This window comes from Xiphias gladius, chromosome 2 (assembly GCF_016859285.1).
Source record: "Xiphias gladius isolate SHS-SW01 ecotype Sanya breed wild chromosome 2, ASM1685928v1, whole genome shotgun sequence".
NCBI lineage: Eukaryota > Metazoa > Chordata > Actinopteri > Istiophoriformes > Xiphiidae > Xiphias > Xiphias gladius.
Window position 1 is genome coordinate 18,697,519 of NC_053401.1, and position 17,863 is coordinate 18,715,381.

Below are 17,863 nucleotides of genomic sequence, written 5' to 3' on the forward strand. Positions count from 1 at the left end.
CTAGCCACTGAGTCAGAAATAATGCTTCTACAGGTGGGGTTGAGAGACAGGAGGAGGGACAAAATTACACAATCAGCTCAGTGTAATGGCAGTGACATACACAGACTCTAGGCTGTCCCATGAGTTTGGAGAGAGAAGAGACCCCCGAGAAAACAAAGGGAAAATTAATGGTCCAAATCAGCCGCACAACAAAGGGAAGCCTGAGGCAGCAAAGATGGAGATAATTTTTTCTCTTATATCAATGTGGCAAAGATGGACATATCATCACTCACTGTATGGCCCCTGAAGACTCTGCGAAGGTCATGCAGAAACTGATTTGTTCCTTGCAGAAACAGAAAGGAAGCAAATAAAGGCCACCTAAAACCAACTGCTCTGTTAAGTGGAGAGGCCACAAGCCTTCCTAAAGGGAGAATCTTCACTGAGTATGGTAATCATGGGTCAACCAATCACTTCACTGATGGACAGTGGCTCCAGTGTTTGAAAGTTGGTATGCAGCACATCTGTCAAACTTGCTGAACCATCCCAGTTCCACATTGGCTCTTTTGGGCCTCAGTGAGTCCAGCTATCCTTAGACAAGATATTTAGCAATGAATGTGGAATTCTTGGATGATGGAGCTTATCCCAAGCCTAAGACTGTGGTGGCACGGTTGTGCTCAGACCCTTACGGTCCAGATCAGGCACCAGTAATTAATGCAAGGAGCTTCCACAATGGGCCCAAGACTGGAGACGAAGCAGAGAGTAATGGGCCAGCCCAGTCATGGCAAGTGTGTGCGCAAGCACCCATACAGACTGAAAAAAAACTTCCATCTTGGCCTATAGATGATGGTGTCTGACAAATATAATGAGCAGGCCCCAGACAATGTATTGGGTTCAGTACTGCTGCCTGCAAATTGACTGCAAAGGAGTCATGGGAGCAAGATGTATTAGTAGTTGACAACTATGTCCACCACCCACTCCCAGCTGGGATCGTGGTGCCCCCATGTGTTCTTCCCTCCAATATGAATGTGGACAGTTTCTCAGTGTTATTGAGGAATGAATCACTAAAAGCTCAATCCATCCCCATGGGAACTTTTGTAGCCTATGTCCATAAAGCTGAAAGAGTGACTGAGCTGAGATGATGTGTTTTCTAACCAATTGGATTACTGAACTTTGGAGACTCCCCATCTCTAGTGCTTGGAAAGAGTGGCTCACTAAGAAGTTATCAGAGAGCGATGGAGTATTTTCCCTTGGAGAATGGGATATGGGGCTGGCTAAAGGTGTGGAACATACAATCCGTATCAGTGACCCTCAACCTTTCCAAGAATGGTCAAGATGCTTTGTGCCAGTGGATATAGATGATGTGTGGCACCTTATACAAAAGCTACTCGCTGCTGGAATAATTAAGGATCATGCAGCCCATACACTTCGCCAGTTACTGTGGTGAGGAAAGAGAATGGCTCATTCAGGATGTGTATAGATTACTGCAGTTGTTTTCTTTTTTCGACCTATGAAATTGCTACTACCAAATCGCAATGGCCAAAGAAGACAAGGAGAAGACAGCCTTCATATGCACTCTGGGGTTCTTTCAGTTTGAATACACACCCCAGGGCATCACAGGAGCCACAGACACATTTCAGCAGCTAATGGAGAAGACTGTGGGGGACAGGAACCTCCGTCAGTGGTGTACCTTGACGACCTGATAGTATCTGGTAGTATGCTGGAGGAACACATGGAATGTCTCCCTAAAGTGAAGGACCAGCTGCTGGAATATGGCCTGAAGTTATTCATCCACAAATGTCAGTTCTGCCAGCCTCAGGTAAAATATGTCAGCCTTTTGACTTCTCTCTCCTGTAGTTTTGAGCTTTCTCGTCTCTCTCCTCCTGTCACTTTCTGCAGGTATTTCTGCCCCTGTTGCTGCAGAGTCTAGATCTGTGACTGCAAACCACCTACTGCCCCCATGATCCTGCTCATCAACCACTGCTTCAATTATTATGATTATCATTACTATTATAATACTTAGTTTTATTACTATTCTTATTCAGACTATTATTATAATTATTAGTTTTATTATTAGTCACATTATTATTATACATCTTTATGTGGTACCTGTGCTGTGGTATGCCCCCCCTCTCTCTCTTTCTCTCTCAACCCAGCCGGTCGAGGCAGACAAGGCGCCCACCATGAGCTGGGTTCTGTTCAAGGTTTCCATCTGTCAAAAAGGGAGTTTTTCCTTGCCACTGTCGCCAAGTGCTTCCTCGTGGGGGAATGTTGTGTCTCTCTAAATATAACAATAACAACTACGGTCTAGACCTGCTCTATTTGAAAAGTGGCCTGAGATAACCTCTGTTATGATTTGGCGCTATATAAATAAAATTGAACTGAATTGAATTGAATATTGTGTCAGCCTTGGGGATAGGCACCAATCCAGAAAAAATCAGAGCAGTCACCCACTGAGACCAGTCTATCAATCTTAAGGCCCTGCAATGTTTCCTTGGTGTCTATGGGTATTATAGATGATTAATCGCTAATTAATCAGCTATTGTGAGACCCCTGACCGACCTGACAAGAGGCTACCTGCCGGCACAGCAAGATAAGAAAATGCCGATGCACAAGGCCACCTATTTTAAGAAGTCAGAGCCTTTTGGAGAGTTGTCGATCCCAGCCTGCACTGCTGCCTTTCAGGAGATAATACACATATGGTCCTATCCTGGCTTTTGCTGACCCAAAAAATCCCTTTATACTGCAAATGGATACCAGCTTTGATGGTTTGGGCATTGTGCTCAACCAGCAGTATCCGGAAGGATTGTTTCCTGTAGCCTATGCCAGTCGCACGTACTAGGGCAGTAGTTGATAAATTTCATGACTACTTATATGGGGATTAGTTCACAGTGAGAACCAAACAACAGTCCTTTGACCTATGTTCTCATGACTGCCAAACTCAATATACCGCCATCAGGAGTAAAGGCCCTCCGAATTTCTCTGAGTCTGTTAAACCCCCAAGTCGGTGCGTGGATCAGCTAGGTGCATTACAATCTGCTATCCCAGACATGCAAATGTACCCAATGCAGCTGAATGAAAGCCCTGTGAAAGTTGAATAGTATAGATCTATGAAAGGACCAAGACTTAGATGAAGCAATTGGGAGGGTGAAATGGGGATGGGTATAGATGTAGTGAAGTTGATCAGGAAAGATGTTGGTACTTCCAGAGAAGCACTGCTGTCTTGTACTACAGTCACTGTGTAATGATTTTGGGCATCTTGGGACTCAGAAGACCACTGATTTACTATGGGATAGATTCTACTGGCCCAAAATGGCCACTATCATAGACCAGTATAGCAAAACATATGAGAGATGTGTGGCTCAGAAGACATCCCCTCACAAGGCTAATCTGTTGCATCAGATCATTAGCAGTGGTCCGCTTAGCATTCATTGATGTCTTGTCGCTTGAACCGGATTCCCTAATGTCATTTCACCCAGTACACCCAGACATTCCACGCAAACAATGAAAGAGCTTCAACAGTAGCCAAATTACTGTTGGAGAAATTCTTTGTCCATTATGGTCTGCCAGCTCCCATCCATTCCAACCAAGGGCAGAAGATTGAGAGTAAATTGATAAAAGAACTCTTGAGCATGCAGGGGATCAGAAAATCAAGAACCAACCCCTATCACCCACAGCAAGATCCTCAGCCAAGAGCAGTTCGATTGGACCCTACTATTCACGTTGGGCACTCTTAATCCAAAACATAAACAGTGATGGAGTCAGAATGTGTCTTTTATAGTGCATAACTATAACAGCACCCATAGGATATCCGCCATATTACTTAATCTTCAATAGAGAGGATCCTCCACCTATTGATTTGTGTTTGTTATTGAGATTTGGGGATGTCAGTGGATGGGCAGAATGCCTCTACCGCTTGTTTTCTATCTGGTGCATATTTGTTTCCAATGGTTTGTGTCCGGAGCAGCTCACACATGGCTTAAGCGTACCTCTTCTGCATTCACCTATCTTTTTGTGCTGTGACTGTTTTTTTTATAACTTTCTGGAGGAAAGATATAATTGTCATCAAACCAAATTAGATTGGTTTAGTAGCTATATGAAATAAGATGAATTGCATGTTTAAAAGAGAGGCCAGTCACTGGGCCAAAAAAGGAAAACTTAAGAAAGTGTGATAATTATTATAATACAAATGATTTATTTGTTTACCTAACTATAATCTGCCCCAGTCACCCTGAAAAGGAGTTATTATACAGTACATATAAAAAAGATAGATGAATGTTTCCCTGTAAAGTGAAAGACATGTAACAAGTGAGCTACATGAAGCCCAAGTTTCTGTGGATTGGCCTGGAGTTTGAACCTGATCACCTTCACAGGGACCAGCCATGTTCACAACTGCAGGTACCTGGTGAAACACAATATCTCAATTTGCATACAAGTTTTCCAGCATTTTAAAATTTTAAAATACTTTACTACAACTGATTAAAAAAAACATGTGATGGCAGTGCAATGCCAGCACATGTGATGAATACATCACAGTATTTGGTTTAACTTTTACATGCTTTACTAAATCTCAATACACAATGCCACATTGCTATTTTCCATCACCGAACTCCTCCTTCTTATAAATTTTCAAAAGCCAGGCGCTTCATACAGGCCTGTGCCCTATTTATCGCTTCAACAACATAAACCCATCTGGCACATAAATGTAGGGAGGAATGGGTAAAGGTTGACAGGAATCGAACTTGCATGGGGAAATCGAAATGGATTTCTACTTCATTGCCTTGACCACTCAGCCGCAACTACCTCCCCTCAGAAACACTCGCTTTTCCAGGTGAAATGGACCTTTGCTGATTTAGCCGATGAGTGAAGATGAAATCAAGAATATGAGATGGCTGTTTACATAAAGATGCCAGTCATTTAGTTGATCAAGCGGATTTTGGGACAGAGTGATAACCATGGTGGCCACTGCAGCCATTGTTTGATTTCCAATTTATGATTTTAACCCTGAGATGCACTAGTAGGCTCCAAAGATTGTTTCTCTGCTTTCCTCTCAGGGTATGATTCAAGAACTGAATTTAATTTTCCCCAGTCAACTTGAAAAGGAGTAAGGCAAAAAGGTCAATGCTTCCCTGAAAAGTGAAAGATGTGTTATACAATCTGCTTCACGGGAAGGAGTCAAATTCACAACGACCAGTTCTATTCACCAGTTCTATATATGCTTTCCTTAGGCAATATTATTAGGAAACACTCCATAAACTACCATTGATATGCAGATGATACCCAATTGTATTGGGCAATGAAGCCTGGTGAAACCAATCAGTTAGCTAAACTTCAAGCATTCCTTAAGGACATAAAGACCTGGATGACCAGCAACTTTCTGCTGTGAAACCCAGACAAAACTGAAGTTATTGTACTTGGCCCCCAACGTCTCAGAAATACATTATCTAATGATATAGTTACTCTAGATGACATTGCCCTGGCCTCCAGCACCACTGTTAGAGATCTTGGAGTTCTCTTGGATCATGATATGTCCTTTAACTCTCACCTAAAACAAACTTCAAGGACTGCCTTTTTTCACTTAAGTAACATTACAAAAATCAGGCACATCCTTTCTCAAAAAGATGCAAAAAAACTAGTCCATGCTTTTGTTACTTGTAGGCTGGATTACTGTAATTCCTTATTATCAGGCTGTCCCAAAAAAAATCTTTAAATACTCTCCAGCTGATTCAAAATGCTGCAGCGTGAGTACTGACAGGAACTAGGAAAAGAGATCACATTTCTCCTGTGTAAGCTTCTCTGCATTGGCTCCCTGGGAGCCTCACCTACAAAGCCCTTAATGCTCACCCTATTTTTGTAATTATTAGTTTTATTATTAGTCTCATTATTCTGATACATCTTTATGTTATACTTATGCGGTGCTATGTTTTCTACCCTTTAACCGATTTTCAAAAACCATGCACTTCATAAATGAGGAGAGGGTAAATGTTGAGTCCTCCATAGTTGGCCGGATTCAAACCTGCGCAGGGAAACCCTAGTGGATTTCTAGCCCACGGCTTGTCTGCTGTCAGCAGGAATGTGTATCTCATCACTCACATACCTGAAAAAACCTTATGACCTTTACAGTCTTAACTTGGATAATAACCCCAGTCATCCTCTCCGTTCTTAAACCCAAATTCACTGATTATGTTCTCAAACACTAGTGTGCATGAAAATGCGCAAAACCAACAACATTAACTCCTATTTAGAAACATGGCTGAGGTTCCATATTTACACACTAAGGTCACATGGGTGCCTCTGATTTCAGTGGGTCCTTTTACTGCATTTGCAGCATGGACATATGTCGCTGGAAGCACTTTCAGTGGAAACAATTTTAACAAGTTAACATCACGCACACACACACACATATACACACACACACACACACACACACACACACACACACACACACACACACACACACACAAACACACACACACACACACACACACACACAGTGATACCCTGTTGCCTCAAGACTGTGTCTGGGTTAAAACTTTGTTTTCGTGTTTTCGTTGTGGGCGAACAGGGCTTTCCTGTTCCTTTCACACCATCACAGCTCCCATTAAAGACAGAGACACCGACTTGGTGTCACAGGTGAAAAATGGTGCACTGAGCGTATTGTGCTGCCATATTGTCATGAATAATTAATAATATAACAGAGATATGCAGAAGCTGCTGCTGTCACCAGAATAAAGAAGACTCTAAATTCAAATCAGAGAACTCTTTCAGTCAATTATCAACTAGTCTACATTAATTTCTTTTTAGTCTCTGAAAAATATGTGAAAATAATCTGATAAAATCCCTTATGCTTTTTAGTCATAATGCTTTTAGTTATTTAAAAAATGTACTGCTCGTTTTTGTTAAGTATTTGACTATTATTGATATTTTGTTTTTTCACTTGTCTATTGCATTGATTAGGCTATCATAAAGAACAGACTGTTGATGTCATTCGACCTGTTTTAAACCAGATGATGGAGAGTGCAGCCGCCACTGTGGGAAGAATTTGTGATTAAAAAATCTGAGAAATGTGTTTGTATGCTCCTTCATCTTAATGACAATTTTAGCTGCGGAAAAGCCCTTTAAAATGACTGTAACATACCTGTCACCTGTGCGTAATGGTTCATGCATCTTGTAAACACGGCCAGGACTCCTCTTCATATCGACCTCAAAGCCAATCTATCTATTTTATCCATCTGTAACTGATCTTCATAATATTAATAATGAATTATCAGAGTTAAATTAGTTAGGGGAAATTATTCTGTATGCTTTAATCCTCCCGCTATTTAAAATTAAGCCACACATTTGACTCGTTGGTTCAGTTGTTTCAGCATGAAAGTGTGAGTGACTGCCATAAAACTGAACTGAATTTGTTTCCAGTGAGGTATTAGCTTCCTGTATATAGCGACTTTCTGAGGTAAACATTACTATTGCTGCTCTTGAAACAAAATGTAGCTATCTTTGAAATATATATTTCTTGTAATCCTGGTCTGAGTTTATTCTTTTTAAAATAAAACAGTAGTGGCAGTCACAAGGACAGTGGAAGTACAGCTGGAGGCAGCCATGGGGAGGGAGTGATTTGACATGCGTATCGTGTAGACAGATAGGCACTGAACCGATAAAAATTAATAAATTAAAATGAATGTTATGTAACGGATAATGATTTACAAACTGTTACCTACAACACGGTCATTAGTTTTTCCATAATGACAGTTGACTTCAGAAATGAAAATAATACATTTTGGCTTTGACTTTTGACTCTCATGTGTTTTACTGTTTGGGGGCCACGCTCACCCCAAACTCCCCAGTACTGAATTAACCCCTTTCTCCTCAGAGATGCAGTTGGTTAATTTCCAAGTATTCCTCTATTTGTCTGTTTTGTGGGGCCTCATGAGATGAAGAGGAATTATTTAGAAAACTCATAACCTGTAGGTATAAAAAAAAGTTTGATTGCTGAATGCCAAACTCTGTCTGCAATTGTTGGACTTGGACTATCTTATTTTTTTAACATGGTCATGTGTGGAAAGTTGAATGTAAGAAATAAGCGAAACTGCAGACAAGGAAATATAAAAGATTATAAATCTTATATGAAAATGGATTAGCAATAGTAAATATAGCGAGTGAAAAATACAAATTTAATATATAGAGCAAAGCTTTTTTGCTTTTCAGATTTTAAGCAATCCTTCCCAATCTTTACACTCACACTTTTCGCTTTTAACCTCAGGGAGACGTTATAGACAAGTATCAGACAAACGTGTACAGGAAGCTGTCATGCTTGCAAACACACTATCCCCAAAATAAATCTTGCTCCCAGTGTTCTCTGTATTTGTATGATTTATAAAAAAAAATCAACAGCATTTGTCTTTTAACTAACTAACTCACTCTCCCATCCATCCACGATGTTCATAAAGTATCCATCACATTACAAAGGAAAAACAGTCATTAAAATAATGAACTTGGTGTCATATTATTTATTATATTAATTTACGTGAAATTATGTTTGGATATTTGGACAGCTGTACATAAAACTACGAATGAAACTTGATTACCAGTCCTTCTTCCTATCCAACCTGCCTCAAAGTAACCAAGTATAGCTACTGACAAGTTGCTCTCTGCTATTGTTCATCAAGACTCAATGTATCCAAAGGTTTAGCCATGATAAGACAGATCGGTGCAACTGATTATATTCCTTACCTGAAAGCAGCAACAACAACAGCAACATCAGTGCAATTAGTCTACAGTGTGTTTAATCTATTTTGACTACAGATTTCATTCCAGTTTATTTTACTACTATTACTGTTATTATAGCTTTAAAATCTATTTAATCACATGTTCATCTTTTTTTTCTTTCTCAGGGTTATTGGTGTCAAGGCAGAGCACAAGTCATGCAGAGCAATGGAAACAGCAAAACAGCAATACAATAATACAGCAACAAAAAACACCATTTTGGCACATGCTGTGTGGCCATGCAAGCAGCACGAAGCAACAAAACACAGCCAGCAATACTAACCAAAAATATCTTTTGATACATGCAGACGTGCAGAGCAGCAATAAACAGTAGATATAGATAAAATACAATAATCATTATGTTGATCTTGATAAAATGTTAAAAGATGCAGTTGCCCATTACGGCTTAGTAACATGGAGTTTAAGGACACGACTATAGAACAACATACCTAGTTGTTAATAAAATACTATACCATAAAATAGGCTACCTATGGCTATGTAGTTACTCATCTTAAGGAATAAGAGGACATGAACAGACAGGTGGACCATATTATGTGAGTAGTCTGACTAATAAAAGTATTTGTTGATTTTAAAACGGTAGCCTAAACAGCATATGGACAGGACACAAGCCCTGGGCACTGGGCTGAACTTGAAGCACTTGTGCAGTGACAGAGAAAAGCCCCAGCACTCCCCAGCATCCTGCCGGCCATCGCTTTTCTGCCAGAGAAAAATGCTATATAGACACTATGTTGATGTAATTTAGCCATGCGGTTAAATCCATAAACTGCCCCCTCGCAATTTTTAACAGCTCCCTCAGTCACTTAATCCTGGCATCTGCCCTGAATGGTTGAAATAGTTAGCTAAAAGTAACTTATGGTTGAAACAGGTAAAAAGTAATAGATAAATTGGGGGGCTGCTTAACTGTAACCTACCTGCTGCAGGATTTTGGCCATCCACATTGTTGTTGGACTTGGAGATGAGGGTGGGGCAGTTGAACAGGTGGCTCTCACAGGGCTGTTGCTCTCTGCCTCTGTTTCACACTGATGCTCAGCTGAACTAACATTGGTGCTGCCCCAATACTGTCCACCTCCTCTTCAATGTAAGAATCATCTTTTCCAGGCTCTTTGTTAATTCTTGCAAGTTGGCTTTTGAAAAAAAGTCGAGATAGACGGTATGTTTTTCTGAATTTAAGTTCCTCTGATATCTTTTTTCTTTTTTTTTGCTCATTGCTGCTCCACTGCTCCAACATTTGTTTTCCATGATGTTCTAAGAAGCCTCTTTCTCACCCTACAATCCGACTTTGCTGCTAAAGTCCCACGGTCACCACCTGACCTGACCTGACTGGTCATCATCATGATACAGACACAGCCAGCAAACCGATCATAATTTTTTTTCTTATTCGTAAATAAAGTAACTCTGCATTCATTGGTTCATATTTCAACACACACACCGGGCCCCAGGGTGGATAATCTGTGGCTTGCCTGAGAGGTGTTTAAGTACAGGTATTTATGAGGGAAGACTATCTCCCGTCTGTTTTATCATTTAGCACAGAAAAGAAAACTATAGTGGCCTGATTCAGCCGACAACACCTAAACTGACTAAAACTAGAGTGGGTAAGTACCTTTACTTAATTTTAACCACAGAAATCCCACCTCTCCTGGTAGTTTTGTTAGTCTCCTGCATATTGATAGCATCTCCCTGACGCCCACAAATCCTATACTAGATCTCGGAAATCTTTTTTTTTTAAGAAAGACAGAGAGCATCACGAGTTCTCTCTCCTTGTGCTAAGACCTTTCACTTTTCTTTGTGGGCAGGCTCTACTTACGTCCTCCATCAACCATCAGTTCAGTTGATGTCCCACAGCAACATGGCACAGTTATCAAATCGCAGTACCATAGACTCATTCTATTTTAGACATTGCGGTATTCCATACACTTGACCCTTTTGGCATAAATTTTTTAATTAATTACTTTAATGTCATGAATCAAATATATACCGGTGTCACCATTGTTCCTCCTTTTACTCTTCTGACCATCAATTCTTCTTCTTACTGCAAGTGAGAAATTTTTTTTGTACTTTACAATTCCATCAACCTTCTTCAAAATACACGTAAAAAGACATTGATGGAAACACGGCTAGTGGTGATAAAACCTGTCTCTGTCAACAACTGGACCCAGCTGCAGTGTTCTGGGCACAGGCTGCATCTAGCCATTGGTCAGCTATAAAGTTTCGGGAAAGAAACCTTTCCCAGAGTTAAGTATCTGGCAAAACACTACCTGTGCATACCTGCCACCAGTTCTCCATTTGAGCATGTGTTCAGCACAGTCGGGAGCATTGTAACCAGCCATTGATCAGCTTGAAAGCCTGAAGTCAAAAATGTTCAATCCCAAGTACCACAAGAACAGTTTTGTGTTTATTATGTTTTTTATTGTTTTGCTTTTTATTTAGACTTGTTTTGTTTGTTTTTTTTGTCTCTGCACATGTTGGCAAGATAGTTGAAACCAACACTTATATTGTGACAGGAATCACAGAGAACATTTTAGATTTTTATCTTGCTTGTACTTATTTCGCTCTACCTCTACTTCAAAGTATGAATGTTTTATAAAGAAGAGGAATAACTGAAATATGACATTTTCATAAGTATGCTATGACATTTGACATTTAGTTAAGGTGCCTCCCATTTCTCTTGATGATCTTTGAGATGTTTCCACCTGTGGTAAATTCAATTAATTGGACATGATTTGGAAAGACACACACCTGTCTATATAAGGTCTCACAGCTGACAATGCATATCCGAGAAAAAACCAAAGTATGATGTCGAAGGAACTGCCTGTAAAGCTCAGAGACAGGACTTGTTTGAAGCACAGATCTGGGGAAGGCTACAAAAAAATCTTTGAAGGTTCCCAAGAGCACAGTAGCCTGAGCAATTGGGGGAGAAAGGGCCTTGGTAAGAGAGGTGAACAGGTCCCGATGGTTGCTCTGGCTAACCTCCAGAGAACCTGTGGGGAGATGACAGAAACTTCCAGAAGGACAACTGCAATCTACATCACTGTAACCGACACCGATCTGGGATTTGTGGCAAAGTGGCAGTACGGAACTCTCCTCAGTGAAAGACACATGAAAGCCTGCCTGGAGTTTGCATAAGAGCACCCAACGGACTTTTAGACTGTGAGAAACAAGATTCTCTGGTCTGTTGAAACCAGGATTGAACTTTTTGGCCTCAATCGTAATCATCATGTCTGGAGGAAACCAGGCACCTCTCATCACCTGCCCAATACCATCCCAATGGTGAAGTATGGTGGTGGCAGCATCATGCTTTGGGGGGTTCCAATGAACCGCTACCAAATGCAAATTCCACATTTAGAATCAACTGCAAATCTTTTATCTGCTTAGTTTGTCGTGAAATAACACGAGAATAGGCATCACCTGCCCATGAAAATGAGGGACTATCTATAAAAATCGCTTTAATTCCTAAGCAGTGAATGATATATTTTTGTTAAGCTCAACACCCTGTACTTCAATCACATCTTGATGGCTTTGTTTCAAAAATTGTGTCACTGTCTAAATACTTATTCAGCTAACTGTATGTGTGTGTTTGAATGAGTGACTGACGAAGTGCATGTTTGTTGTGGATGGTGTACAGGCAAAAAAGGGCAATGATAATTTAGGGTATGGATGAATGGAATCCAGATTATGTTAAAATCATTGTCATTAATGAAATTATTAAATGAGGCAGATCAGTTTTCCATTGATATGTATTCGATTAGTAGATTCTTCCAAAGTGCAAAATTAAGTGTTTCCTTGATTTCCCGTTCATGAGGATAGATATCTTGCGGATGATTAGGGCTATGGAGAGTATTCTACTTGATGTGTTGTTTAGGTTGATGTTTGATATGTCTCTTACTAAGCAGAGTGAAGGGGATAGTGGGATGTGGCAGCCCAGAAGGAAGGAGAGATAATCAGTGATGTCCTGCCAGAATTGTTTAATTGGTGTACGGTCCAAAAGCAAACAAATTTCATAGTCTGTAAAACCCATTTTAAACATCCTTTTCCCAGTTTAGCGTACTCTATGAATAATCTTGTATTGTATGAGTTAGATGTTTGTGTTGGTGGATTTAGAGAAGATGTTATTGCAGATTTGGGTCCAGAGGTCGGCATCAGGGTTGATCTGTAGGTCTTTGTTCCCGTTTTTTTTGAAGGGATGGATAGTGTTAAGTCGAATTTGGAAATTATCGTGTAGATTTTGGATAGTAGTTTCTTCCTAGTAGTGATGATGATCAGGGCTGATGTTAGTGGGGGAAGATCTAAGTTAGATGAATTAATGTTGATTTGGGTTTGGATTTGATCTGGAGATATTCTAAAAAATGATTCTCCCCAATGCTGTACTTCTGGATCAAATGGGGGAATAAGATCAGAGTTTTTTTTTATGGAATATATGTTTGAGGTGCATGATACCTTTACTAATCTATGATGTGAAGTTTAGTGGATTTCTTTTTATTAAGTCAGGATTGTTCCAGATGGGAGTGTGTTTGGTAGGTGGTGGTGTTAGTGGTGAAATTTCAACCATGCTGTCAGAGTTGTAGCTATGGTTGTGGAACAAGGATGGTGTGCAATGGTGCAGCTTTTGAATGTTAAGTAAGTTAAGTAAGGGATTTGAACCAGGAGGGCGGGGGCTTCATGGAGATCATTGAGAATTGGTAGTTTATGGTAGCATATGAGGGATATTGGTAGATTCATCTGTCGTTGAAGGTTGTCCTCTACTGTTTTGAGAAGTGGCTTAAATTGAGATTGACTAAATCTGACACCCTAGGGGAAATATTGACTCCTAAATATGTAATATTACCAGTTCTGCTAAAAGTGTTGTGATATTAGTCCATTGATGCTGATCGTGCCCACAGATGATGTGAAACCTTGCAGAGTGGATAAATGATTCACCGAAACCAAATATTTTTGTATCGAAAATATAACTTCCCAGTTTACTTTATCAAAGGCTTTTTCTCCAACCAATGAGACTATGCCTGTTGTTGAGTTTGTGTGAAATGTGTAGTGGCTTAAGTTAAATTGTCTGTGTAGGTCGTTAGATGAGTGTCTTCCTTTAATTAAGCGAGTTTGGTCTGAGTGGATGATAGATGGAGGGACTGTTTCAATTTGTAATGCTAGGGCTTTGCTAATGATTCGTGTCTGCGTTGATAAGAGATAGGGGCTGATAGCTGGGTTTTTTATTGGGCTTTTTAAAAGAGATATTGTAGCAGTGTTCATGTCTATGGGAAATTTGTATTTTAGATTAATTTCAGATGTTAATCTGTTGAAAACGGGGGCTATAATATTCCAAAAAGTGTTTATAGAACTCATTCGGGAAGCCATCAGGTCCTAGTGATTTACTGTTACACTGGCATGAAAAAGGTTTGGCACCCCTGGTCAAAATTTCTGTTACTGTGAAAAGTTAAGCAAGTAAAAGAGGACCTGATTTCCAAAAGGCATGAAGTTAAAGAGGACACATTTCTTTAATATCAACATGACTTTTTTATTTCCATCTTTTACAGTTTCAAAATAGCAACAAAAGGAAACGGGCCTGAAACAAAAGTTTGGGCACCTTGCATGGTCAATACTTAGCAACACCCCGTTTGGCAAGTATCAAAGCTTGTAAATGCTTTTTGTAGCCAGCTAAGAGTCTTTCAGTTCTTGTTTCGGGGATTTTGTACCTTTTAGGACACAGGGTTGCATAGTGGCCTCCTCAGGATAAAATAGATTCAATTGAGAATAGTGGAAGTCTTTGAAATTCAGCATCCTCCTGTAGTGTGATCATTTATTTTTGATGGTCCTTTAGCACACTAGGTAAAATGAAGAGTTCAGGTCAGTTAGCTGAGCTGTGAACTGATGATGATCTGGGTAGAAGTATGACTGTAACAGCACAGAAAAAATGAAAAAGTAAAGACTGGACAAAAGAGGAAAGGATCAAGATATGGAGGTATTTAGTCATTCTAATGAGTAACAAGTACGCATCAAAGCAGAGACAGAGGGTGGAGGCAGTGGAGAAGGAGCTCAGAGCCACAGTCTCAGTTCCTCCTCACCTTGTTTCTAGTCATGGCTTTCAAAACAAAACGCCTCCCACATCTCCCTGATGTCTTCATTAATGCCTGTCTGCTCCTGAGCCAGCAGGAAAACTCCAAACATTTAAGTGAAATCTAGAGCTAGGTGTGAGGGAGGGATGGAAAAAGGGCTGGAGGCATTACAGAAAGGAAATAAGAAAAAAAGAGGATCAGGAGAGAGGTTGTGCAGCATGTTAGGAAGAGAAGAGTGCAAGACCGAGCGGTGAAGCGGTGATGGAGGAAGCCCAGGTATTATTAATAAATGTAACATAGGAGACCTTGAATCTATTTGCCTCCAACAGCTTCGTACACCTGGATTTCGTCATGTTGCCCCATTCTTCTGCGCCTCTGTAAAATTGGATAGGAAGACGGTGGTGAATTGTGGAGTCTTTTGATTTTCAGTGGGGTTCATGGGTTATGTTTGGCTGGGCCATTCAAGGATATTCAGACATTTGGAAAGATGGCTTTTGTTTTGGATTTCCATTCACACTAAGTGAGAGTTTTTGGTGCCCCCAAACCTAAGTTAAGCCTGATCCAAAAAAGCCAAATAGCAGGAACACAGCAACACTGTTAGCATGAAAGGCTAGCAAATAACAAGCAGCTGAGGATGAAAAAAGCAGCAACACGTTTCCTGCACTTCACAGTTCACACTGTTCATTTTGCGTCAAAAGACACATTTTCTACTCTAATAAATCTGACACGCCACATGATTGGAGCTGATCAAGGGTTAGCTCTATTTGAGACTGTCTCTTCCATATTTTGCATAACCTGTTTGGAGTGAGTGCCTGAACCAGCTTCTTCGAATAAGCTTGAGATATCAGTCCTTCTGCTGAAGGACTGATTTTGATCTATATCATCAGTTATGCAATACATTTGTTTGAATATCATAACTCACTAGTCTGAGGGCACCATTGGCTTTGAACACTTGTTTCACAGAACTATTTCCATATACGTGATAGTGTTACTTCACTATGAGCTGCAACCATTATGGTTAAAACCTTCATAAATGACTGTGACAAGAGTGCAATAACTTTTATGTTATGTAAAAAGCACACATTAAATAACACAAAACACAAAAGCAACAAATCACTATGACAGGACATCAGTCCTGGGGGCTCCCTCTCAGGAATGACAGGACATCAGTCCTGGGGGCTCCCTCTCAGGAATGCATGGAGGATGTTTGAAAAACAAACATGCAATATGTTCAGAGCAATACAGTCAGAAAGGCATACGGAGTAGGAAAGACACATACAAAGGGAATAAATGATGAACTTTCATACTTAATTATTAAACTTTTTTATGAGCTCTCACACACTGGAGACTGCTCCTTGTTTTCTTCCAAAGCTTCCCATCCCTGAACGCTGCTCGACCTACCAAGGACTGGACAGAGGTCAGAATTCACTCATCATATGAGGAGGACTGTGAAGACAGCTGTGGTTCAGCCGGAGGAGAGACTCACTAAAGAGATACAGAAGCTATGTGCTGATGTTGAGCTGAAGAGGGTCCAGCCGTTTGCAGTGGATGTGGATCTTAATCCCGAAACAGCAAATGCATCTCTTTTTGTATCTGGTAATGGGGGACAAGTAGGTAAGTAGGTAAATTGTAGACACACTAATCCAAGGTGTGGTAACCAAAACACCCCAGAGAGATTTTCTAAATGTGCACATGTCTTAGGAAAGCAGTGTTGCTCTTCAGGAAGATTCTACTATGAGGTTCAGGTAAACTGGAAGATGAACTGGACTTTAGGAGTGGCCAAAGAGTTGATCAACAGAAAAGCAGAAATCGTAGAATGCCTAAACAAAAGTCTGTGGGCAATATGGTGTCTCATGCTCTCGTAAACCTCAGAAGGTGGGCGTGTTTGTGGATTATAAGGAGGGTCTGGTATCCTTTTACAACGTGGATGCTGCAGCCCTCATCTGCAGCTTTACTAGCTGTAACTTCCCTGAGGAACTCTACCCCTTCTTTGGTCCCTGTGAAGTTGGTGGTAAAAATCCTCCTCCTTTGATGATCTCTCCTGTCAGTGTGACAAAAATTAATCCTTTGATTATTTTAGAAGGGAGATAATAACTATGTAACAGTTCACAGGCAATGTATGGACGATACTTCTGTTCTCTTATTTTCCATTATATTCTATTTTTCCTCAATGTATCCCATCACTAGCTGCTGCTGAAACATACAAGTTTCTGTGATGATTCACTGAATTTGATAACAAGCCACAGTCAAAGCTGGCGGCAAGTGTGTCTACAGCCCAAAGAATATTCTGTAAATTGCTGTAAATTGGATGAATTTATAAAATCATTGTAACATCCTAATGTGAACACAATTCATAGGCTTTGCTTTTAGAACATTGTGCAAAACGTACAAAACATACTTTATGTATTAAATGCCTTGATGTTTGATTGAATCAAATGAGGAGAGATTGCATAGGTGTTTGTAATGATTCTGAATGGTGAAATTGTTTAATCTTTGACTGATATTAAAACACCAAAAACAGGTTGTTATTGTAAAGAAACTGATCAGTTAAAGAACACAAGTGAAATATCTCAAGTCTCCAGCTGTGAGTTGCTGTAGGATAAGCTGTGTGACAAAAACACAGCAGACTGACACTGCGATGTTGAAAGTGGCATTCTGATTATGGCTGTGTCTAAAATCCTAAAACCCTGCTTCTAACTGAAAAAGCAAAACTTACTTCATCAGAACTTTACCAAAAATACATCAGACACTCTATACAAATATATAATGTATGTAATATATATACAACATATATATAATGTACTCACATACTGTAGTTGAGTACATTAGTCTGTTTTCATTTAGTGCTGAAACTGTTTCAGTGAAGTGGAGGATAACTTGGTCAGTGTTATTCTTCCATTTGAATACCTCTGACAGTTTGAAAAGGGTCTCCACTGCTGTTTCAGTCACTCTTACCCTGAAAAAGAAAAGAAACAAGACTGAGCGTTCAGTGATTAGAAAAAAACAAACAAACTACAAAAAAAACAAAAAAAACCAAACTTGTATGTATGGGTCAGAAAGAG

The 17,863-nt window shown here is 40.0% G+C and overlaps 1 pseudogene; it reads left to right on the forward strand.

Moving 5' to 3' along the window:
• Positions 1 to 587: 587 nt before the first annotated feature.
• LOC120804057 lies at positions 588 to 16,892 on the forward strand (annotated as a pseudogene).
• The last annotated feature ends 971 nt before the right edge of the window (positions 16,893 to 17,863 follow it).